This window comes from Triturus cristatus, chromosome 4_1 (assembly GCF_964204655.1).
Source record: "Triturus cristatus chromosome 4_1, aTriCri1.1, whole genome shotgun sequence".
Classification (NCBI taxonomy): Eukaryota; Metazoa; Chordata; class Amphibia; order Caudata; family Salamandridae; genus Triturus; species Triturus cristatus.
Window position 1 is genome coordinate 1,285,454,242 of NC_140585.1, and position 25,476 is coordinate 1,285,479,717.

The window sequence follows — 25,476 nt, forward strand, 5'->3', positions numbered from 1 at the left end:
AACTTTTGCCTCTGCCAAACCTCTGGGGACTGTGGACTCTGTGCACACTGAACCTTACTTTGGTGCAGTATATACAGAGCCACTTTCTTAAGTTGGTGGATCAGCAGTGGGATACACACTTGCATTTTTTGGACTACTTGGTTACCATCTGATCACACGACAGAACTCTTAAAATTGCCTTTAGAATTCTGATTTCCTAAATTGGACTTTCCAAAATACTAAAAGTCTTGTCAGGGCCTTGCTTATGTCCCCTTAGAATTTTAGAGAAATAAAAGTCACTCTACTCAAGGGTAGAGGGTTAGAACTGTCAGGTTAGAATGTCTCAATGAAACCCAGCTATTAGTGAAGATAATACCATGCAGGACCTGGTGGAGGAGTTTGACCTCATACCTTACTTACACTTGTCTTTCAAGGAATTGAGGTCCCTATGCAAACTAAAAAGTATACCAATGGGCCTGCATCCAACCAAACAAGGGCTCCAGGAGCTCCTGGCTGAGTATGCAAAGGCCCACCCATCTGAACATGGTGATGACCAGACAGATGAGGAAAGGGAAGAGGATGAGGAGGATAGTGACCCCCCCCCCCCCCTCCAGTCATCCCTAGGGAGGAAAGTGCCCCCATACCTTTAACTCCAAGAATCAACCTCTAGGGACCTAGTGACTACATAGGTGGACCAGGTCTCAGAGAACACACTGGGGAACTCCCCAGTGAAGAGGACAGCTTTTTAGCAAAGCTGGCCAAAAGATTGGATCTAGAGTCCAGGCTCCTGGCTCTAGAGAAAGAAAGAAAGAAAGAAAGAAAGAAAGAAAGAAAGAAAGAAAGAAAGAAAGAAAGAAAGAAAGAAAGAAAGAAGATGGGTTTAGCACCCATCAATGGTGGCAGCAATACTAAAACTAAGGATAAGGAGGAAACTTCTGATCCTAAAATCCCCAAAGGGATTGTTCCTAAATTTGAGGAAGGTGATGACATCACCAAGTGGTTCACAGCCTTTGAGAGGGCTTGTGAAATGAAAAGAGTAAAGAAACCTCTCTGGGGGGGCACTCCTGTGGAAACTGTTCTCTGGTAACTGCAGAGACAGGCTTCTCACCCTCTCTGGGCCATATGCAGGGTCCTATGACCTCATGAAGAAGACTCTGATTGAGGGATTTGGGCTCACCACTGAGGAGTATAGAATTAGATTCAGGGGGGCTCACAAAACCCAGACCGAGTCCTGGACTGATTTCGTAGACTACTCAGTAAAGACAATGGATGGTTGGTTAACTGGACATAATGTGCATGATTTTACTGGACTTTACAATTTGCTTATGAAGGAACATATACTAAGTAATTGCACAAATGAAAAGTTGCATCAGCATATGGTAGACCTAGGTCTAATTTCTCCCCAAGAACTGGGAAAGAAGGCAGACCACTGGGTCAAGACTAGGGTGACAAGGACAGCCACTGGGGGTGACCAGAAGAAGGTGGTTACAAAACCTCCCCCTTTTGTACCGGTTACAAAACCTCCCCAGGGGAAAGGTGGTTAGAATCCCCAAGATATAAAGTCTGAGTCTTCCAAAGGGCCCCAAAAACCTGTTCAGGGGGGTGGGTCCCAAACTACTCCCTGTGTGCCTCAACCTTATAGGGGGAAGAACTTTGATCCCACAAAGGTCTGGTGTAACAACTGTAAGAAGTTGGGACACTTAACTGTAGACAAATCTTGCCCCCACAACAAGGCCCCTAAGGCAACCAGTACAGCTACACCTGGGGTGGCAAGTCTACAGATGGGATCAGCAGTGTGCCCAGAGCAAATCAGGATGCACACTGAAGCAGTTCTAGTTTCAGAAGGGGAAGTTGAGTTTGCCGCTGTAGCTGTGTGACGACCCAACTTAAAGAAGTATTTACAATACCCCTGGCTTAATGGAACTAGGGTAGAAACTCTGAGGGATACAGGTGCCAGTGTCACTATGGTGAGAGACACACTGGTTTCCCCTGAGCAATACTTGATTGGGAAAACTTACCCTGTCACCAATGCTGACAGTGTTACCACTAATCATCCAATGGCTATGGTGACACTTGGCTGGGGGGGGGTTTACTGGCCTGAAACAGGTAGTGGTCTCTCAAAAGTTACCAGCTGCATGTCTGCTAGGAAATGACCTAGAAACCTCAGCCTGGGCTGAGGTTGAGCTAAAGACCCATGCAGCCATGCTGGGTATCCCTGGATTGGTGTGTGTGCAAACTAGAGCATGGAGCAAAAGGAAGGGTCAAAAAGTAGGTTTGGAGCCTGAAAGTATGGCCCAACCAACCAAGAGAAAAGGTAAGAAGACTGGGGGACCATCTTCTGTACAGCGAACCACTCAGGACCCCTCTCCACAGGGAGAGGACTTGGACACCCCTGAGGGAACTGAGTCTATGGAGCTTGACCCTTACCAGGTTGAACTCTTGGGCCCAGGGGGACCCTCTAGGGAAGAGCTGTGCCAGGGTCAGCAAGACTGTCCCACTCTTGAAAGCCTGAGGCGGCAAGCTGTTTCAGAAGCAAAGAAAGATGCCAGTGGTACTCACAGAGCTTATTGGGACGAGGGATTACTGTATGCTGAGGCAAGAGACCCCTCTCCTGGAACCACTAGGAGGGTGGTAGTGCCACAGAAGTACAGGGAGTTCCTCCTAACTTTGGCTCATGACATCCCCCTAGCTGGAAATCTGGGGCAAACCAAAACTTGGGAAAGGCTAGTTAGTCACTTTTACTGCCCCAGATGCACCAAAAGGTGAAGGAGTTTGTCAGCTCCTGTGTTACCTGTCAAGCCAGTAGCAAGACAGGTGGCCACCCAAAGGCCCCCCTGATTCCACTTCCAGTGGTGGGGGTTCCCGTTGAAAGGGTAGGTGTGGACATTGTGGGTCCACTTGAACCTCCCACAGTCTCAGGGAACAAGTTCATTCTAGTAGTAGTGGATCTTGCTGAAGCAATTCCACTTAGGACTACTACAGCTCCTGCAGTAGCCAAGGCCCTCATGGGTGTCTTCACCAGGGTAGGGTTTCCTAAAGAGGCGGTTTCAGACAGAGGTTCCAACTGCATATCTGCGTACCTGAAACACATGTGGAAGGAGTGTGGAGTGCAGTACAAGTTTACTACACCCTACCATCCACAAACCAATGGCCTTGTTGAAAGGTTCAACAAGACATTGAAAGGCATGATCATGGGACTCCCTGAAAAACTCAAAAGGAGATGGGATGTCCTGTTGCCATGCCTGCTTTTCGCTTACAGAGAAGTGCCACAGAAGGGAGTAGGATTTTCCCCCTTTGAACTTCTGTTTGGTCATCCTGTCTTGTGAAAGAGGGTTAGGAGAGGCCTCTCCAAGAACCCAAGCAAGACATTGTGGACTATGTGCTTGGCCTAAGGTCCAGAATGGCTGAGTACATGGGGAAGGCATCCAAGAATCTTGAGGCCAGCCAGGAGCTTCAGAAGCACTGGTATGACCAAAAAGCTGCACTCGTTGAATTTCAACCTGGGCAACAGGTGTGGGTTTTGGAGCCAGTGGCACCAAGGGCACTCCAAGATAGATGGAGTGGCCCTAACCCTATCCTAGAAAAAAGAGTGAGGTCACCTACTTAGTTGACCTGGGCACTAGCAGGACACCCAAAAGGGTTATCCATGTGAACCGCCTTTAACTCTACAGGGCTGACATCACCATGCTGATGGTGACTGATGAGGAACAGGAAACAGAGAGTGAACCTCTCCCTGATCTCCTCTCCTACAGCCCAAAAGATGGGTCAGACACCCTCTCTGCCCATCAGCAGACTGACTGCAAGCAAGTCTTGCAACAGTATGCAAGCCTCTTTTGCCTGACCCCTGGTGTGACAAATTGGTGTACCCATGATGTGGACACTAGTGACAGTGCACCTGTCAAAAACAAGATCTATCGACAGTCAGACCAAGTCAAGGAAAGCATCAAAGCTGAAGCCAGCAAGATGCTGGAGTTAGGGGTGATTGAACCCTCTGAGAGCCCCTGGGCTAGCCCAGTGGTTCTGGTCCCCAAGCCTCATCCACAGGGTGGAAAGAGAGAAATTAGGTTTTGTGTGGACTATAGAGGGCTCAACTCTGTCACCAAGACAGATGCTCACCCCATTCCAAGAGCAGATGAGTCGATAGACAAACTAGGGGCAGCCACATTTCTCAGTACCTTTGACTTAACTGCAGGGTACTGGCCCCAGGAGCCAAAGAGAAAACAGCATTCTCCACACCTGATAGGCATTATCAGTTCACTGTGATGCCCTTTGGGTTAAAGAATGCCCCTGCCACCTTCCAGAGGCTGGTGAATCAAGTCCTGGCTGGGTTGGAGTCCTTTAGTGCAGCTTATCTTGATGATATTGCTGTCTTTAGCTCCACCTGGCAGGATCACCTGATCCACCTTGGGAAGGCAAACTGCAGGCCTAACTATCAAGGCATCCAAATGCCAGACAGGGCAGGGCACTGTGGTGTACTTGGGCCACCTTGTTGGTGGAGGCCAGGTACAGCCCTTACAGCTCAAGATTCAGGCCATCATGGACTGGGCAGCTCCAACAACCCAGACCCAAGTCAGGGCATTCCTTGGCTTGACTGGGTACTACAGGAGATTTGTGAAGGGATATGGCTCCATTGTGACTCCTCTCACAGAACTTACCTCCAAGAAGACGCCCAAGAAGGTTAACTGGACAGTTAGTTGCCAAAAGGCTTTTGACACCCTGAAAGAAGCAATGTGCTCAGCACCAATTCTAAAAGCTCCAGATTATGCCAAGCAGTTCATAGTGCAGACTGATGCTTCTGAACTAGGGATAGGAGCGGTCCTCTCCCAGACCAATGATGAAGGCCATGGCCAACCTGTTGCTTTTATAAGCAGGAGGCTTCTCCCCAGAGAGCAGCGTTGGAGTGCCATTGAGAGGGAGGCCTTTGCTGTGGTTTCGTCCCTGAAGAAGTTGAGGCCATACTTGTTTGGTACCCACTTCCTGGTTCAAACTGACCACAGATCTCTCAGATGGCTAATGCAAATGAAAGGGGAAAATCCAAAACTACTAGGGTGGTCCATCTCCCTACAGGGAATGGACTTTGAAGTGGAACACAGACCTGGTACTGCCCTTGCCAATGCAGATGGACTTTCCAGGTTCTTCCACTTAGACAATGAAGACTCCATAGGGCAAGGTTAGTCTCATCATCTTTTGTTTGGGGGGGAGGGGGTTGTGTGAAAAAGTGCCATCTTTCTTGCATGGTATGCCCCCACTTTTTGCTGAATTGCTGATGTACTTTGACTCTGTGTACCCTGGGCTCCTGCCAATCAGGTACCCAGGGCCTGTGTTCCTTCCCTAAAATTGCATGAAGCCTAAACCCAATTGGCATCTCTGGCCACATGTCAGCCCCTGGTAAATGGTACCCTAGGTACCCAGGGCCTTATGACCAGAGAAGGCCCCTAGGGGCTGCAACACTTATTGTGCCACCATTAGAGGCCCTGTACCCTGACACACACACACACTGCCTTTGCAGGCTGAGTGTCTTGGTGCAGAACAAAACAGAGAGTCGACATAGCACACATCCCTGTGTGCCATGCCCACAACACACACTGCCCTGGCATACCTCAGTCACCCCTCTAGCTGGGTGCCCTATGCCAGTGGTGTGGGTACAGGTGCATGAGCCCTGTACCCCTACAGTACCCAGGTCCATTCCTGGGCACTGTAAGTGCAGTGCTGCCATTAAGAGTATATGGTGCTGGGAGGTCGTCATCACGAACTCCACAGCACCGTGATGGCTGCTCTGAAGACTGAGAAGTTTGATATCAAACTTCTCAGCACATTAAACGCACACTGATGCCAGTGTGGGATTTAATGTAAGATGCACGACAGAGGGCAACTTAGAGTTGCCCCCTGAACCTAACCCACAATCCACGTCCTGTCTGAGAGGCTGCCTAGGCTGCCACCCAGCAGACATGTTGCTGGACCCCTGGGTAGAGAGCCTCCGCTCTCCTGGGCCTGCAACAATGCACATCTTGGGCGAGGTGCTATGTCTCCCCCAGGATGGGCAGGGGAAGCTTCAAAGGCATGCCGCCTTTGTGAGCTTCTCCAGGCCACTTGCTGTACTCAGCAACTGGCCCCCACCGGTTCTGACCCCCCCTCTGGCGGGAAGACTGGAGGGAAAGCCCAAGTGAGGAAAGGGGGTTAAGGCGGTGTGCCAGCCTCTGCCAACCACACCCCTCAGGTGGGGGAGGCGAGGTGAAGCACAACTCCGGGCTCTCGCCATCTTGAGGATGGGAAGCTCTGCCCAATCAGGATTAGTCTCCTGCCCCCCTCCCACTGGAGAGTGGCAGGATAGGGGGTGTACCCACCCCAGGGAAGGGACCCATTGGTCCCTGATCTCTACCTACCTGTAACGCCCAAAAATTTTGTATTTAGGGGCACCCTGACCTTCCTTCCTCAGATCCCAAATCCGAAACAAGCAAGAAGAACAAAAAGAAAGAAGACCTGCCGTGCAGCTGCTAACAAGAGGAAAACACCAGCTGACTTGGACCCAGCCCTACAGGCCTGTCGACCCTCGAACCCGCTCCTGCTAAAACCCGGTGTCTCCAGTGGTCAGCAACCTCGAAAACCCTGGAGGACCTGACTGCTTTATGACTCTACAAAGACTGGGACTCCTACGAGCAGTGGTTCTGCTCAAAGCAAGTAACAAACCCTTGGTGCCAACCAGGAATATCGACTCCTGCAAACTCTGCACCCGCCAAGCCCGGCCTGTGCCTGAGTGGACAAAGTCCCCGAGGACGTCCCCCCGGCGACTGTGACCCAGAATCCAGCACCAAGGACCCACCTCGACGCTCCTGACAACGCCTGCAGCCTCAAAACCAGGGACCCCTCCAACCGCGACCAGCAGAGGGTAAGATTTCCCGACGCGAAAAGACACCCCTGCACCCGGCGCCCTGCGGCCCCCTGTGCCCAACTCCTGGGTGCCTACCTGACCTACAGCTTCCCAACTTACCTCTTGAAGTGGTGGTCGCACCTGAAGAATCTTCGTCCCGAGTTTGCAGCCTTTGTTCGTCTTGTAGCTTCTCCATTGAAATCCATTGAGCGCCCAACGGCTCAAAAGCACCCAGCCGCCCGAGTGCCCCTGGGAGTGCAACATCTATCCTAATCTACTTCCCCACTTGCCCTGAGTAAGTGACCAGGAGCCCAGCTCCCACAGCCGCGTGGCCTGCATGCTAGCAGCCACCAACCAAAGGCCCCCTGGCTTCCATAGGCTAACATTGGGCCTAACTCTCTCTGCACCCGGCTGCCCCTGTGCCGCTGAGGGTGTAACAGCTGTACCTACCTGACCCTGGGAGACCCCTGAGTCAATGCCCAGAACCTTAACTCTGCCAGTCGAGTACTTACCTGAAAGCCGATAACTCACTTTTTCTCCATAGGGTAACATTGACTCGTTTCACTTGGAAATTCTTCTGTGTCGAGTTTTGAAACTTTAACATTTTCACAAAAAATCAGCTGATCAATGAAAACAAAATTACTCACCTGTTATCAGGAGAGATCCAAGTGCTGGATCTTGGTGCCCAGCACTGACCCTGAAAAGTAATTACATCCGTACTTACCGATAACTTGATTTGCCTCCATAGGATAACATTGCCTGGTTTTTGCCAGAAATTCTTCTGAGTGTCGATTTTTGAAACTTACAAATATTCCTTAAAAATCGCCTGTGTAACAAAAACGATTTTCTTTCAACTGTTTACAGGAAATGCACCAGGGTTGAATCCAAGATCCAACCCTGAGTAAGAAAATCATACGCAAAGTAACTGATATTGCATTTACTTAAAAATCCCCATTGAGCTCAATGTTATAATTGTGTTTGAATTGTGTTGCCTATTGCAACAACTGTAACTATTGCATTCAAAAGTCTATTGCCTATTGAAAGTATTTAACTAAAGCATCTCATTCTGAGAAAGTATATTTTGATACCTACTTGTGGTTCTAAAATAAAACAACTATATATATAAAAAAATCCAGCGGCTGAAACATGTAGACCTTTTCCTTATGGACTTACTACAGTTATTCTTTTAAACTGTATGTGCACTGTTTTTAGTTTTGACATCAGGGTAGCATTTATTAAAATTGGTCAATATCCATATAGTCAATTTTAACTTCACTTGACTTCCACGCTATCACATCACCAGCACTGCAACCATCACCCTCCCAATATTCAAACTATATCTCCTCATTTTTATATCATAGTGGACACTCTTTTTGCCACTGATGGAAACTTCTGTTTTAACTCCCTTCAATTTTTGAGAAGTTTGCAGCCCTTGATCTCACAAAGGCGTGCAGTGGAATGGATATCCCAAATGATGAAGCAAGCCACCTTGGTGTGTGATGGGACTCCGTTGTTTCCCTAAAAACTTTTTTCATTCTATTCAGTATTTTCTTGCTGACTTCTCTAGACCATAGTTTTCTTCTTTTTTATGAGATATATCTAACTTTAGCCTCTGCCACACCTCTGGGGACTGTGGACTCTGTGCACACTGAACCTTACTTTGGTGCAGTATATACAGAGCCACTTTCTTACAATACTGTAGTCGCTTATCTAGCAAAACCAGATTCATTTTAGCAAACATGCGGTGTGCTCCAAAGAAGTGGGAGTAAACGGTTGTGAAAGGGTGCATGTAGCGCCATGCATCTATCAAACTCAGATCATTTAAACAAGCATGTTCCTCAGCTGACAATTCTTGGGCTGCATACAAGACTAGATTAGAATTAGATTAAAATCTTCCTTGATTACCAAGGGCCCATGGCAAATTCGGTAATGCTTCCGAGAGTCTTTTAGGAAGCTTTCCTGGTCTGAATTGGGGGCCTATATATAGATACCAAGCTAACTGAGCTGACATACTGGAGACTGTTGGCCACCACTCATCTCCGATACTTGTCAGCTTTATAATCTGTCTCAGTGAAGGAGCCTCTGCGGTTGAAGAGTATCGCCACTACTGCTCTCTTGGATGGGGCGGCCGCATGATATTGGAGGGGGAAGAGCCAGTTCCTCAGTCAGGCCTGGTCTACCCAGAGGAGATGAGTCTCCTGTCAGAAGCTAACATCAGCTTTAGCCAATCTAATATTCCTCAATATGCTGAGTCATTTGAAAGAGCTGGTGAGCCCCCTGACATTGTACGTCATGATTATTAATGTTGTGTACCCACCAAACATTGTGTCATACCTGCAGCAGACCAAGAGGTCATCCGCTCCTCACCCAGACAAACTAAGCATTTCTTACAGGTGTGTGATCTGTTTTCTGGTTTGTCTCCCCACCCCAATAAATCTTAACAGGTTAGTAATAACAACTACAAAGAAGAACCAAGATAAGGTATAACACCAATGGACAACCTATTTGTTCTAGCCCTGTATGTATGAGATATGCTCGCACTGTCAGACTGTCATATGTATCTGCCCATATGAGTAATTACAGTAATAACAATTTCAATAACACATGCTAATTTAAAAAATATATAATTTCTTTTATAGCATTACCCTCCTCGTTGTAGGGTGTCAAAGCACTTTAGATCATACACAAATATTATACAGAGACAATAAATTACACAAGTGTGTAAATCAATCTACAGGAAATGTTACAGGAGATAATGTGGCAAAGGAGTTAGATATCCTAACTGGTAGGCATTTTATATTAAGGGGCAGATTTACAAGCCCCTTGCGATATTTTTGCGCCACCGTTGCGTCACTTTTTTTGACGCAACGGCAGCCCAAACTATGCGGCCAATTTACAACGTGACGCATCTAGGGAGTTGTACCACATGGTAAAGCCCTGCGTCGCATTATACCTGCGCCAGGTATAATGTATGCAGGCTAGGCGTTCCCACACAAAAAGCCATGTAGAACTGAAGCATTGACATTTTCAACATTTCACTGCATCACTCTATGCCTTCACTGCGTCAAAATGCTTACGCCTGCTCAGACCAGGTGTAAGAAATGACACAGAGCTTTTTATATGGGACTCACCTATCTGTTGTGGCACATTGCTGGAGTTGCGTAACTTTCATGAGCAACTCCAGTGATGCGTCCTTTTTGTGCCAACAGATGCGTCAATATTTCTGACACATGTGTTAATCCTTGCGCCATGGAGCACTGTATTGTAAATACAGCGCATCTATGGAGGCGCAAGGACATTTGGCACTGGTGTAAGAAAACTGACGCATCTATGCAAATGTGTCAGTTCCTTGTAAATCTGCCCCACAGAGAGCATGGCTCAGGGAAACACAGTCATAAGAAAATAAGTTACTTACCTGTAAACTGTGGTTCTCCAGTATTGGTATCTCTCATAGATTCACATGCTTGAATCATTCCCCGTCGTCGAAGTGGGAGTCCCACGGTACATAAAAAGCAGTAAGCAATTACTTTAATATTAAAGTTCATAGAGAAAAAACATACAATTTAATATCTCGTCCTAGTCATTAGGAATGGTCCAAACTCCAGCCAATCAGGCGACAGCACGCTTTAGAACTCTCTCTACAGAGGCTCCCGGCTCTCATATTTTCGGGCACAAGTGCAATATAAGTATCTAAAATAAACCAGGGGAGCCTCTATGGCAGTGGTCTTCAAACTTTTTGATGCCGGGACCCCCCATCAAAATATTTTAGGCATATGGACCCCCTCTTGCCAAACATTTCTAGAACCTAGTATCCTTATCATTGACAACCATAAATGTTCTCCAGAGAAACAGTCAATCTGTGGTTGCACCTCATTAGTACCAGTTTTACACCCAAATATAGCAATAAGCAGCAAAAAGGTAACCGGTACAGTTTTACAAAGGGCCTTCTACAGAGCGGTAACACCTGTTGCTGCTTTTTAGTAACTTTTGAACCTTTTGAGTAAATAATTTTTGTGTTAAAATTAGCAGATTAAGCGGCAGATGATGGATTATGTGGCAAATGCGGCAAATCTATAATTATGCTAAAATCGCTGTGGTCCTACACCATTTCATTGTAAATGAGGCCCATAGATTTTAATAATATTCAGACCTTATGTAATGCAATTATTAGGTCTCTCCTGGCGAAAGCAGCGCATGCGCTGCTCTCGCCATGAAGTGGACCTTTTGGAATCAATTCTCCCCGTGGGCTTACATGCACGCGTCTGCATGGACAAAGATGGCTGCTCTCGCCATCTGTCCAAAGCAAACAGCATACGCGTGTCCGTACGGACTGTGGACAGTCCGACGCCATCTTTGCGAAGCTTTCGTTGTCATAGCAACTAAAATGCCACTTCGCGTATGCAGCTTGCCGCGTATGGGTGTACAAAATGTGCACGCGCATGGCGGCATGCTTTCAATTTCCCTCCCTCCCCCCTTCCATTGTGTGCGTGCGTTGCCGCGTATGTGTGGACAAAATGTTTCTGTTTGTTTTTGTTGTCTCATGTTTTCCTAGAATTCTACGCCTGAAAAGGGCACTCAGAGTGAAAGCACTGCGAGACCTAACCGTGGTAGCAAATGCTGTGTATGCTCGTAATCTACAGCATTTCACTCTGGACTCCTTGGCATAAACGGTAGTTCTGAACTGGGATTCCCCTCACAAAGTCCATTATGCAGGAAATGGTATGTTTAAACTAGGTATTTGATTTTTTGGTGAGAGATCTGGGTCCCCTTCGTCTTGCACCATGGTGTGAACTCCATTTCATACTTGAAAGGCTGTGAGCCATTCGGGTACTTCCAACTGCGAGAACCGCCATGTTTCAAACCGTTCTGTGGTATCTTTGCCCCCCCCCCCGCCCCCCCGGAACGTCCTCGCCTCACTGCCATCATCGGAGAGTTACAGCCATTCTCTTGTTCTCCTCAGCGCCCCCACCCCCTCAGCGAGCTGCGCCCATATTCCCTTTCCTGCAGTTTGACATTTGAATCATTTGCCCTTTCTGTTGGCGTCCAGACATTTTAAAAAATGTAGCTCCTGTGCTGTGTCTTGAGGAGTCTTTGAACCCTGAAGCCGTACTACATGCCAGAACTGGCCCATCGCCTCGCACTGGCGAGACAACAGTACCTTTATATATTTACAGGTCTTCTACAGCTCCCTCACCCCCACTTTTCAGTATGACTCCCCCAGGTAATCTCTCCTTCTCTTTAGCCTCCCATGTTGGTAACATTTGATCACCAACCCCCAAAAAGTGTTTACAACATCCCTTTTTAGCCCATGAACTGCGTTCCTTGTACATCTGCATTGCTATGTCGTCGCCTTGTTATGCTTAAAGGGTTGTTTGGCGTGGATGGATGGCTGCCCCCACCCCTTCTCCAATACACACTCATTGGAAAACGCACATCTCCTCGTGAGACTCAAACTGGATTGCCCTGATAGACCCCCCAGCCCCCCAAAAAAGCATTTGTGATGCCACGCCTTCAGTTCGGGAGGAAATAGGTAGTTTTAAACGGCGTATTCGTGTGTATGTGTATCTATATATGCACACATTTTGGGCACTTGGTGCTGTAAGTAAGAACATCCCCTGTTTGCTCAATTTGTAGCAATGCTTTACATAGTCAGTTTTGACACCCTCCCCATTTTACTCTTTTATTAACATTTGTGCTTCTTCCCCACCATAAAACCACCAACAATCTTTTCCGAGCATAACCAGGGGTTCTGCTTCCTGGGGTGCTCCTATCCCGATCTCCAAGCTAGGTCATATGCCGGAGTTTTACAATGTGTGTTTTCTTTCTTTTCTGTTAATTTGCTCATTGGTGCTCTTCCGAGGACATGGGTGAAGAGCCGCCCTGTGCCACTCTAGTTTTCTGACTTTAGATGCAGTTCTCATGACCCCAAGCCCCACAGAGATATACACAGAATCCTAGGTGGAAGGACATATTTTTAACCCAGGCAGTGTTCAGCCCTTGTTTGATATGGTGCATACCATCCACCCCGAGATAGTGGATAGCTGTAACGTCATTTCTTATCTAAAATGACCCCCCACCCCTTCTTTTGTGTGCTGGCATGTGTTGGGGGGGGGGATTTAAAAATGCCATTGTTTCAGAAGCACCCCCACAGGATAAGCCCCTCACGAGTTGCATTACTTTCCCCTTTTAACAACCAACCATAAAATGATCTTAAATGGTAAAGGCAGGGAGGGCAAATGCTGTTCCTAACGCAGGCAATGGGCCGTTTCTTTTTTTTTTTTTTAAATCTGTTTTTATTGACTTTTCGTTTACATTTGCATGAGCGCGGCTCACTTCTGTACTGAACCATACATTAGAGCACGTGCCACTGATAGAAATACATATCAAATGTGAGAAGGTAGAGCTTTGTAACGGTTCCTGAGGTGCTTGTCGCACCAGAATGTTCGTAAGTCCCATGAACAGCTCAGACCATGAACATAGCGAATTACAGTACAATGCAATGAAACACAGTTACATCAATATACCGCTTGAGGTCTCTCAAACGAATCAATACGGACTTTTAAACAGATATCAATTAAATGAAACGGTTAAAAACCCAACAACCTCAACATAGACCGGTTCCATTATGAATGTGCCTATCCCCACTACCCCCCCTGTTTCCCCTCCCCCATGCCACTGTGCAGCGGCTTAGCTGTTGCTCCCAACCATGTATCTAGTTGCGCTCTCTCCTGATGCCTGTTTAGGTATTGGTTGTACATGGAACACTACGATCCTGCTCCAGCAGAGCTCCCATATCCTGCCCTGGATGTGTATCCCTCCCCTCAGGTCGTCTCCCTAAGCCTACCTCCTCGATTCGCCAGAGCGCCTGGAGCAATTCCTCCCATTGTGCATCTATGTGCGTCTTCCTCAACCCCAGTGTCGCCTCCCGGCTAATGGCGGTACCCTCCGCTCCGGCCCACGCGGAAAGCGAGTACCTCCATGCCTGTGTGTGGGGTTGATCCTGTGCTTTCCACCTCCTGGTCAGAAGTCTCTTTGCGACCGCAAGCCCCAGGTCGAGAAACCGGGACGTCACTTTGGTGGTCGGGGTTCTGTGGAAGTGGTGCAGCAGGTAAACTATCCAGTCAAAGGGTATGTCGCAACCTGTGCTAATGCGCAGTGACTCACTGATTGTGTGCCAGTATGTGTGTAATTTGCAGCAACTCCACAGCATGTGGACTAGATCAGCCCCCGGCTCAGCGCATTTACGGCATACCGCATCAGTGCGGTGAAAGTATCTGTTGAGAGTCGCGGGGTGAGATACGCCCTGTGCACAACGAACAACTGTATCTGTCAGAGGCGCATGTTTCTGGGTATGTGTACCGACCTTTCAATATTCGTTCCCACTCTTTATCCGCCAGCTGCCTCCCCAGATCTAGTTCCCATTTGCGTCTGAGCGGTTCTAGGGTGATCGCCGTGTGTGTGCGTAGTGACGCCGCGAACCAACGGACCAGGCGTCTGCCTCGCCCCATGACGTGCAGATACTGTATGGTTAGGTGTTGGCTGGGTTCTGTGGACATATCTCCCCATTTAGCGGCCAGGGTCCTGATTAATGAACGGTGAGTTAAGAATTGTCCCTGTGGCAATCCCCCGTCCTCGACCAGAGAGTCGTACAGGAGGAGCACGCCATCTCGGTACAGGTCGCCCAAGGTCTGTATATCCGCATCCCGCCAGTGTGCAAGCGCAAGGGAGGTGAGCGATCCTGTACCTCTAGGGGAACCCTCCAACGGTATTGCCGGCGCGTATGGGACCAAAGCTCTAGTGAGGAATAAGCTCCTACGGTAACATCGATATGCCACCGTGAGAAGAGGCGGGGTCGGCATCGCAGACCTGGTGGCTGGGTGGAACAGCACCAGCAACTGCTCCAAAGAGCGTGGTAGCAGTGTGGACGCGGTGTCCTCCCTGCCCCTATCCGCCAACCTGCGAGCTATCCACTGCAGCTGGGCCGCTAAGTAGTAGTGCTTAAAGCAGGGCGCGGCCAGACCCCCCTGGTCCGTGGGGAGATAGAGTTTCGCTAGCGACATCCTATGGTTACTGTTCCCCCAAATGAAGTCTCTAAGTAGTTGCGACAGTTTAGCAAAAAAGGCAGCAGGGATAGATAAAGGCAGGTTAGCGAAATAGTACAATAACCGTGGAAGGATCACCATTTTGGACAGCGCTACTCTACCCATGACTGTTAGCGGCAATGTGCCCCAAAAGCGCACCTGTGACTTAATGGCCGTGAAGGCCCTGCCCGGGTTACCGTCAAACAGTTCTGCCGGCTGACGGTAGATCCGGAGTCCCAAGTATCGAAAGGTATCTCCTCTCCACTGTACCCTAGTGCCATTTAGGATGTATCCGGGGTCCTGCCGCCCCTCGCCGAACGCATAAAGGCAGGATTTACTGGCATTCACCCGAAGATCCGAGATAGTGGCAAAGTCTTGCAAAGTGCGGACCAACTGAGGGGGGATATCGTCTATGTCCCTCACGTACACCAACAGGTCGTCGGCGTAGATACCTGGTGCACTGCATCCCCTAGTGGGATGCCAGCCCCCAGCGCTACACGTAAGGTCGCCGCCAGGGGCTCCATCGCCAAAGCGAATAGGAGCGGCGAGAGTGGGCACCCCTGCCGGGGGCCCCTACAGATTGGTATGGCGCCAGAGATGTACAGGCCCAATCTCACCTTCACCGTGGGATTCTTGTATAAAAGGCCAACCAACTGTAGGAAGCCCAATCCAAGGTCATAGCGCAACAGCAGCGCCGAGAGGTAGCGCCACTCCAGGCAATCAAATGCCTTTTCCAGGTCCAATATAAGGCCGCCCGCTTTGGGCCAGTCTTGTGTACTATCTGCGGCTACTCTGAAAAACCTCCTCAGGTTCAACGGCGTGCTGCGCTTTGGCACAAAGCCGTTCTGGTCCCCATGGACCAGGTCAGAGACAACTGGAGCCAAACGCTCAGCCAACACCTTAGCGAGGATCTTACAATCAACGTTGAGAAGCGCTAGCGGCCTATAGGATCCCAGGTCCGTGGGGTCCCGATCTGGTTTGGGCAGAGACACCAGATAGGCTTTGCGCATCGAGGGGGGTAGCACGCCCGTCTCAAGCGCCGTTGTGTACAGCTTGTGGAGACGCGGCACCAGATACTCCCGGAAGGCTTCTTAGAACTCAGTGGGTAGGCCATCCGTGCCCGGCGTCTTCCCAGAGGTCATGGAGGAGAGCGCGTCCCCTATTTCCTCCAGGGTGAGGGGACAATTGAGGGCCTCTTGCTGCGCATCGGAGGCTGTGGGCAGCTGGGCTTGTCCGAGGAACCGCTATAGGTCATCCCCCGAGCAACGGACTTTTGCGCGGTACAGTTGTGTGTAGTGGTCCACCCTAACCTTATGAATCTCCCTTTGTGTATACACAAGGTTTCCCTCCGATGTGCACACAGCTGTGATCGGGGTACGGGTGCCTTCTTGTTTTAAAAGCCAGGCGAGTAGACGTCCTGCCCTGTCCACCGCGGCATGCGTGCGGGCTGTGTGTGCCGCATAGTTAAGACACCTCAAGCGCTCCAAAAGTGCTGTATGTTGCGTCCGGAGATCCACCAAATGGTTTGCATGCCTGCCGCTGCCCTCCCCCACCCTCTCATACTGCAACAGTTGGGATTCAAGGTGGGTGAGTGACTGCACCAGCTGCCTTCGCATACTCCATGTGGCCCCCAAGCAGTGACCCCTGAGCGTTGATTTAAGGGCGTCCCAGTTCACCATCGCATTGCTCGCTGTGCCTTTGTTAAGTTCAAAATATGTAAGGATAGCATTCCCCAATGAGGAGCGGAATTCAGGGTCCTCCAGTGCAGTAGGTTGGCGCCGCCATATGGGTATGGGAGGCCGATCAGAGTCCCAGCTGAGCTAGAGCCACAGGGGATTGTGATCAGAATGCGTCCGCCCCAAGTATTCTGCTTTCACCACCAGCGGTAGCAAAGCCTGAGACGCCACCACTCTATCCAATCGCACATGTAGGTTGTGCGTCTAATAATAGGAGGAGATACGGTCGGTGGGGTATAGGGTCCGCCAGATATCAAGTATCGCCCAGTGTGAGAGCTAATCAGTCAGTGCCTGCGCCGTGGAGGCAGCTGCCGTTGTGCGAAGAGGAGGAAAGGACCTGTCAAGGTGCACGTCGAGCACTGAATTGAAGTCACCTCCTATCAGCCAGGGGAGCCCGGCGTAGGGGGTCAGTTCCAGCGAAAGTTGTGTGAGGAAGGGTATTTGGTCGACATTCGGGGCATAGATCGAAGCCAGCAATACAGGTTGACCATTAAGTGTGCCCCGTACAAGGGTGTACCTGCCGTCAGGGTCTATTGTCACGCCCGTACTAACAAACGGGACTCCCGCCCTAACCCATACGAGGGTGCCACTAGCATGCGCCGAGTACACGGTACCGTACACTTGACCTCTCCAGCGCCTCCGCAGCTTATCTAACTCCGGCTGTGTCATGTGTGTCTCTTGTAGGAGAGCGATTCCGACTGAGTGTCGCTGGAGGTAGACAAAGATGGAATATCTCCGTGTGGGGGTATGCATGCCTCATATGTTCCACGTGAGCATGCTAACGCGCGTCATGATTGAAGTGGGTAATCACTGGGGAAACCAGGGGCGGGACCTGCGCCAATAAACATGCAATGCGGTGGAGTGTGGAAGCACTGGTCTGAGGTAACAATAACAATGTGTTAACGGTGAAAAACATAACGGCTGGGGCGAACTTTGCGAGTGTGTCCGTCCAAACTTACGCTACCTTGCGCAGGTGAAAAATAGGTCAGGGTGTGACCCGGAGGGGTGTGCGTGTAGGTAACAGCTTGTATCCTGTGTGTGCAGTGCGCCATTAATAAGTGTCGCCAGTGTTGGCCTGTGTGGCTAACGAGGTACAGGTGAGGAGCAAGGGGGATCGCACGCACTATCTACTGCCTCACGGAGGGACCCAAGAGGTGTCTGACGATAAACCGGGTGGCTACCCCAACCAACCCAGGGGGCACACACAGTTGATTACATTGCCAACCCTCCCCCGCCCCCCGCCGGTCACAACAACGGACAGTGAGATACTTATGTGAGCGGTGCAGCATGAGCAGTCTCTCAGTCCAGAATACCGTCTGCAGTTTGCGGGGTAACTTCTGGCCCGCAAAAGTCCTCAGAGTTTGCCGTATGAGCCGCTCACCACCTCCGCATGTCGCTCGTCGACGTCCAGATGGTCCGCGGGACCTGGGCTTGCGATTTTCGTAACTGCTTTCAGCAAATTTTGACGTTCCAGTCTAATTTTCTCCGGTGTTGGGGCTGCTGCTCTCGGCGCCACCTCACGCGCGGTCCCGCGCCGCCTGTCTCTCTTGCCCGGCTGGGTGCAGTCTCCAGAATCCGCCGGCCTCGGTCCCGTCCACAGCCCGGACTCCTCAAGCCAGTCCCATGCCTCCGCCGGCGAATCGAAGTAGCGGCTTTTACCTTTCTCCACCACTCGCAATCTTGCGGGGAACAAGAGCGAATATGGCAGTGCCAGGTCCCTGAGTTGACGTTTCACTGCCATGTAGTTGTTTCTGCGACATTGCACAAGAGCAGTGCAGTCCGGGAAAAACATGACTTGGCTGCCGCCCACAGCGAGACCTTTCATATTTCAAACCTCTCGTAGTACCGCATCTCTGTCCCTGTAGTTGAGAAGTTTGAACAGGAATGGGAGTGATCTGGCTCCCGGCCGGGACCTCTGAGTGGGTACCCGGTGGGCTCTTTCCACCGCGAATTGGGTCGACAGTTTTCCCGGTGGCATGAGTGCGCGAAGCCAGATCTCCACATACTGCTCTGGATTTCGCCCCTCTTCTCCCTCTGGCAAGCCCACAGCGCGGATATTATTGCGGCGGGAACGCCCTTCCGCATCCTCTGCCCTGTCTTCTAATGCGTGGATACGGTCCATCATATCTTACAGAGTGGCGGCATGACTGCGGGTGACTGGCTGCAGTTCCTTGAGTGTTTGCCCTTGGGTGGCGACTGTATCCGCCAGTTTGCGGTGATCCGCATGTAGAAGCGTGAAATCCGAGGTGACTTTGTCGATTCGGTTTTCCAGAGATGTCCTGGTGTGATCTAAGGCTGCCCCTATTTTCTCCACCGCGGCAAGTACAGAGTCCATTTTGGGCGCGAGCGCTGCGGATGTCGGCCCTTCATCGTTCTCGCCTCGCAGGTGCGTATGGTCGGGAGTAGTCGTGCGCAGTGGTCCCTGCTGCATCTTGGCACGCATACGGCCCATCACCAATTGCTGTGCCATGGGCATCTGCTGCCAGCGCCTAGCGGAGTGGACTTGCCTGCAGCGCGGCCGCGTCAGCCGCGGCGAAGAAAGGACGACTGGCTGGCAGATGTAATCCGCTCGGTCGGTGTGCTCAGAAGGAGGCCCCCAGGTGCCACCCCAGCATGGGAGGCCATACGCACACGAGTCCGTGCGGGCTCCGCAGGCGACGATCCGCAGCAGCCCTCAGCAGCAGGCCCGCACCCACAGAGGTCCTCTGTCACGCCGCCGTAGCGGAAGGAGTGTGCGTCAAGTGTGGACACCTTTTCCCGCGGGGGCAGCGAGCGAGCCCTCAGCCGCGTGTCTATGGGTTGACGTCAGACAGGGACCAGAAGGGGCGGCGCGCATGGGCCAGCGAAGGCTATCACGTTCCAGGCCAAGGTCCGGAAGCGGGACGTGGGGTCCTCGTCAAGGGGCAGTGTTGCACCCCATGCGGCAGTCCGTCAGCTGTGTTTGCGCCTCCCGCGATCGCCCCCACCGGCTGGGCAGCAGCCACCAAACGCCACCCGCAGGGTGCAGAGAAAGTCCAGGGCGACAGTACAGCCGCTAGGTGCGCCTCCTGCCGCAGGCCAACCGCCCGCACCGCTCAGCAGGCCTCAGCTTTTCTATGAAGGGCTGACAGCAGTTCCGGCCCGGCGCACCCCACAGTCACGTTCCGCCGATCGTAGGTGCAGCTCCAACAGGTCCACAGCAAGAAGCGCCGCACAGGCCCAGAACGCGTCCTTCACCCCACACGGCTCCATCTCCTCAGCGCCCACCGGAAGGCGCCCCTGGGGGGTCCTGCTTTCCCCCCCCACTCAAGGGGGTGGCGACCGCATCCCACTCAGCCTCACTCCCGATATGGGTGTCGCACCGCCCGGTTCCTCAACTCCCACGTCGCTTTCGCTCCCCTGTTCAGGCACACAGCAGAGTACTGGCCACAAAATGGCCATCGCCACCAGGCTCCCGTTCCGCCCAATAACCGCTAGGCCTCATGCGTGGTCTCCGGCACCAGCCGTCACAAGGCTCCCAGGATGTCACAGCCCCTTGACGCCTCTTCCCTCCGTTAATTCCGGCAGCTGTCGTCGCCAGGATATGCTCTCCGCCGGAGCCTCGCTCCTCTCGTTGGGCAACAGGGCACCTCGGTCGACACCAGTACCAGCCAGGGCCCAGGCCTCCCCTTCCGAGAATCTTTTGCAGGGCCCCGCGCACCTCTCCGTGTGTCTCGGCCTCAGACTGCTCGCGGCTTTCCCCGGGCGATGCCTGCTTATCGGCCTCCGGCTCCAGGGGTCCGCCTGCCGTTCCCGTGCTTTATCCAGCGCAGCCTCTCTCAGTTCGCCCGCATTGGTGTGGGCTTCAGGGTCAGCGTCTACCGCGGCGGGCGCCGCCTGGTGCCCCAGCCCCAGCCGCGCTCCACGTGCTTCCTCTGCGTGTTCCTTCGCCTTAGGCCGCACTCTGTCGCAGGTCCACAGCCCGGTCGTGGAACTGGCGCAGCCCCAAGCTTCACAGGCGCCTCCGCTCAATGTCACAGCTGTCCCACTAGTTTCCGGCATTGAAGGCAGCACTTCAGGATTGCTTTTGAGGATAAATCGGGGATATCGGACATTATGGCTGGCTATCCACGCCCCCTCATGGGCCGTTTTTGCCCCTTTATAAAGAATGCTGTCTGAGTTGTTTCTATTTTATATGCCCGAAGATGCCCTCGCCCCACTGCTGCCCTCCCCAGGATACTCACACCAGGGTTGTGACAAAATCTTTTTTTTTTGCTCTTAAAGAAACGATGCTTAAATAAGCCCACCCCCTTCTCTATTTAAATTCTAAGCACTTCTAAGCACTCTGCACCCCAATATTGTCCCATTCTATAATGTCTCTTCCGGTCGCATTTCAAGTGCTATTTTTTTTTTAAATCCCTTTTCGCACATTCAATACATAGAGCCCTCCCGGCCTCTTGAACGCATTGCACTACCACTCAAAAACATCAAGTGATTTGATCAATTGAATGCAACTGCACTCTCCGAGAAATCAAAGTCAGGTAGACATCTGAACACACCTTTCTGACAGTGTGCTGCTGGCCTGAAAGAAATGCCAATGTTCACAACGAGTTAATCTGCAAATCCTTTACATTTGCAGATTAACTCATTGCACACATTTGCATTTCTTTCACAGGCCAGCAACACACTAGTAGAAAGGTGTCTTTAGCTGACTACGATTCCCCAGCACAGGAGATTCCCGGAATTAACCGTCTGGGAAGTTTTCTTTTATCAAATGAAGAGCGCGACCCCCTTCCCATGCCTCCACGGCCCCCCTGGGGGTCGCGCCCCACAGATTGAAGACCACTGCTCTATGGGGAGGAGGGTGGGTCGCATGTGAATCGATGAAAGATAGCAATACTGGATGTAGGAAGCTGGCTCTATATATACTATAGAAAAGTGAGGTATAGTGTGCAGAGAGTCCAGTGGAAACCCAAAGGTAGGCAGAGGTAAAGTTAGATAGCACCTTACTGTTGTAGTGTGGTCGAGCAGTAAGACTTTATCAGAGGACAGTGTTTTTTTTTTTTTTTGAAACCGTTTATTACAAAGTTCAGAGAATATACAAAGATGGGCCTACAACCTTCAGGCCGGCCGCTAGCAAACAAGAGGAGCATAAGATACACACAGTAGACCGCAGGCTGCGGCAAAGGGAAACGTACAGGAGTTAGCCGCGGTGATGGCCACACCATCCGGACCCCACATGACGGTTTTTTTTTAACATAAATAACAACAAACAAAATCGAACCACAAGGCAACCCACGATCGAAAACAGCAGCATGTGCTCCCCTAGAAGGGGGACCCTACCAATCCATAGGAGTATCAAAGGGAGGGGAGAAGGTCAGAACAGGGACTGGGTGGACTCAGTGCCCGGTACCGGAGAGCTAAACCGGCTAAGGGGACGGGGCAGGCGATGGATCGGGCAATAACGGCGGGGCACAGAGTCCCCCGCGGTAGGCGTTCCAGGGGCCCCATACTTTCACCCATGTCCCAGGCTTACCTCTCGCTACATACACCACCTTTTCCCGAAACATGCACCAGTCCATATTTTCCTTCCAGGCCGAAACAGTCGGGGACCTCTGGGAACCCCACAGTTGAGCAATATCACGCTTAGCCACCATATATCCCAGAGTCACCCACCACGTCTGTGGCGCCGAATAGTCAGTTGGTTCCCACACGTTCAACAGGCATCTCCTCGCTTCGGGCAGCAGCGGCACACGCGTAACCACCCGCAGGACCTCATGCACACCACGCCAGAATCGCTCCACCTCTGGGCATTCCCACAAAATATGAAGAAAGGTCCCCAAAGAACCACACCCACGCTTACACAACCCGTCCACAGCATAGCCCATACGCAATAGCCTTGGCCCCGTTATATAGACCCTATGGAGTATCTTGAGCTGGACGAAGCGAAGGCGGGCCGGTATGGCCTCCTCTTTCGGGGAGGCCACCGCAGAGACCCAGTCCTCGTCGTCCAGCTCCAAGCCATCGGCAACCCAAGCCTCGCGAAGATCAAGCAGCAATCCCGCGCGGTCATTGATCAGTTTTTTATAGATTAACGAGATCGTGCTTTCCGGTACATGTCCATCCAGCACTCTATCCTCCAGAGGGGAGTACTCCGGGATGGAGGCGACGTCCGGGAAGGCGGAGCATAGTGCATGACGGATCTGCATATACCGAAAGTACTCCCTGTCTTGCAACTGGAATTCCGTCTGCAGCATCCAGAACGTTTTGAATCCCCCCCTCGTCCAGAGATCCCCCACCCTGCTGATGCCTATCATGTCCCACTTCTCGAAGCCCTTCGAGGTCCACAGGGAGCCCAACTGCTCAGATGCGTACAGTGGTGACGCCCGGGTCAAACGATCCTTCCACCCCATCGCTACATTAGCCGCGTGCCACACTCGTACCATGACACACGTGGGGCCCGTCAGACGTGAGTCGAGCGAGCTGGAGTAGAGCGCTCGATTATAGTCCCCACCCGGCAGTAGCATCTTATCCATTTCAAAGGCCGGGTTTAGGGCGGGCCCGTAGAGGCCGTGATTAATCGCAGCCAGCTGGGAGGCCCAATAATACCGTTTAATATCCGGGAGGGCAATCCCCCCGTCATACCACGGGAGCGTCAGCTTCGCCAGGGCGATACGCGGTCTCCCGTCCCAGAACAGGCGGCGTTGCAAACTCTCCACCTCACGGAAGTAGCGCGCCGGGACGAGGTCCATTGTATTCTGCAGAGCGTACAGGAAACGCGGCAGCGACATCATCTTAAACAATGCCGCCCGGCCAAGCGGTGAGAGCGGCAAACGCCGCCAACGCGCGACATCCTCCTTCAGGCGCTGGAGGGGGGGGAGCAGGTTTCGATCATACCGGGCCTCCGCGTCCAGGGTGATGAAGATACCCAGGTACCTAAATCCCCGCGGGGCGATCTGGATAGGACAGCCCCGTGGAAGAATAGGAGCCTCCCCAGAGAGAACATACACGCACGATTTAGCCCAGTTGATGACAAGGCCGGAGTTACGACCAAATGATTGCAATACATCAACCAGTACTATCAGTGATTTACGTCGGGAAGCCAGGTACAGGAGAATATCGTCAGCATATAGAGACACGCGGTCCTCATACTCGGGGGTCCAGCGGAGACCACGAATAGAAGGTTCCCACCGCAGCCACTCCGCCAGGGGCTCCAAGGCAAGCGCAAAAAGGAGCGGCGATAACGGGCAGCCCTGCCGCGTGCCCCTGCCCAACTCAAACGGAGCCGACACTCTACCGTTCACAACCACCTGCGCCAGTGGGCCAGAGTACAACAATTTAACCCAGCTGATAAACCCTGGGCCAAACCCAAATTTCGCGAGCGTCGCCCAAATATATGGCCATTCAAGTGTGTCAAACGCCATAGTGGCGTCCAAGGATGCCAAGATGGCCGGCTCCCATATGAACGGGACACGTGCGAGCACCCCATGCAAACGCCGCAGGTTGAGGGCTGTGTTACGATGGGGAATGAAGCCGGACTGGTCCTGGTGGACCAAGTCACACACCACGCCGACCAGCCGATTGGCCAAAACCTTGGCGAGAATTTTGGGCTCCGCATTCAATAACGAAATGGGTCGATAGGATGTGACCCGGTCCCGTGGCCTCCCCTCCTTGTGGATAACCACGATGGTAGCCAGACGCTGGTCCAGCGGGAGGGAACCCACCGAGTGGGCCGCAAGGAACATAGCACGGAGATGCGGCGCCAGCGTATCCGGTCGCAGCTTATACAACTCGATGGGAAGACCATTAGGACCCATGGCCTTGCCGGAAGCGACCCAGCGTATAGCGAGGGCAATTTCTTCGGAGGTTGGAGCGGCGTCCAACAACACTCTGTCCTCCTCCGAAAGGGAAGGCAGCGCGATATCTCTGAGCAGGGCATGGGAATCCTCTTCAGAGCGGGAAGACACGGGGGAATACACCCCACGGAAATAGTCCGCGAAGCAGGAGACAATTTCCTCCGGTTCAGTGACACACACACCATTCGTTTTCTCAATCAACGGGACAACTCGACTCGCTCTCTCTTTTTTATCCAGCCACGCAATCAATTTACCAGCCTTATCACCCACATCATACAATCTCCCCTGTTGCTCTCTACTGAGGCCCCTGGCCGCCTCCGTGACGAGGGCCTTGTAGGCCGCTTGCTTGAGTTGGAGAACATGTAATTTGTCATCCGTCACCCCACATTCTAGATCACCCTCCAACTCGGTTATCTCAGCTTCAACACGGGTCACCTCCTCCCGCTCGCGCCTCCGGGAGTGGGAAATAAGGGACAGGGCCTCTCCTCGGAGTACTGTCTTGAACGCCTCCCACAGTGAGACCGCCGATGACACAGACCCCACATTCTCGTCAAAATAGCGCTTAAGGGATTTAATCAGCTCTGCGCGAATGGTGGGGTCACGCAGGTACCAGGGATTGATCGGGGCCACTCTACCCTCTCCCCTCGGCAAAATATCAAAGTGCAACAAGAGCGGGGAGTGGTCCGAAATACCCCGTGCCAAATGGCGCACCTCTCCCACCCTCTCCACATAAACCGCTGGGACCAGGATATAATCCAGCCGTGAGAGACTACCATGAGCTCCTGAATGGAAGGTGTACTGTAGCTGCGTGGGATGCTTTAAACGCCAACAATCCACCAGCCCCAGGGTATCCAAGAGGCCAGATAAACACGCTTGGGCCCGGGGGAGATCCCTAGGGGGGTGACGATCCACAGTTCCGGAAACTACAGCATTAAAATCCCCCCCCACCACCAGAATCCCCTCCGGAAGACCAAGGAGGAGGCGCCCCAGGTCTGCAA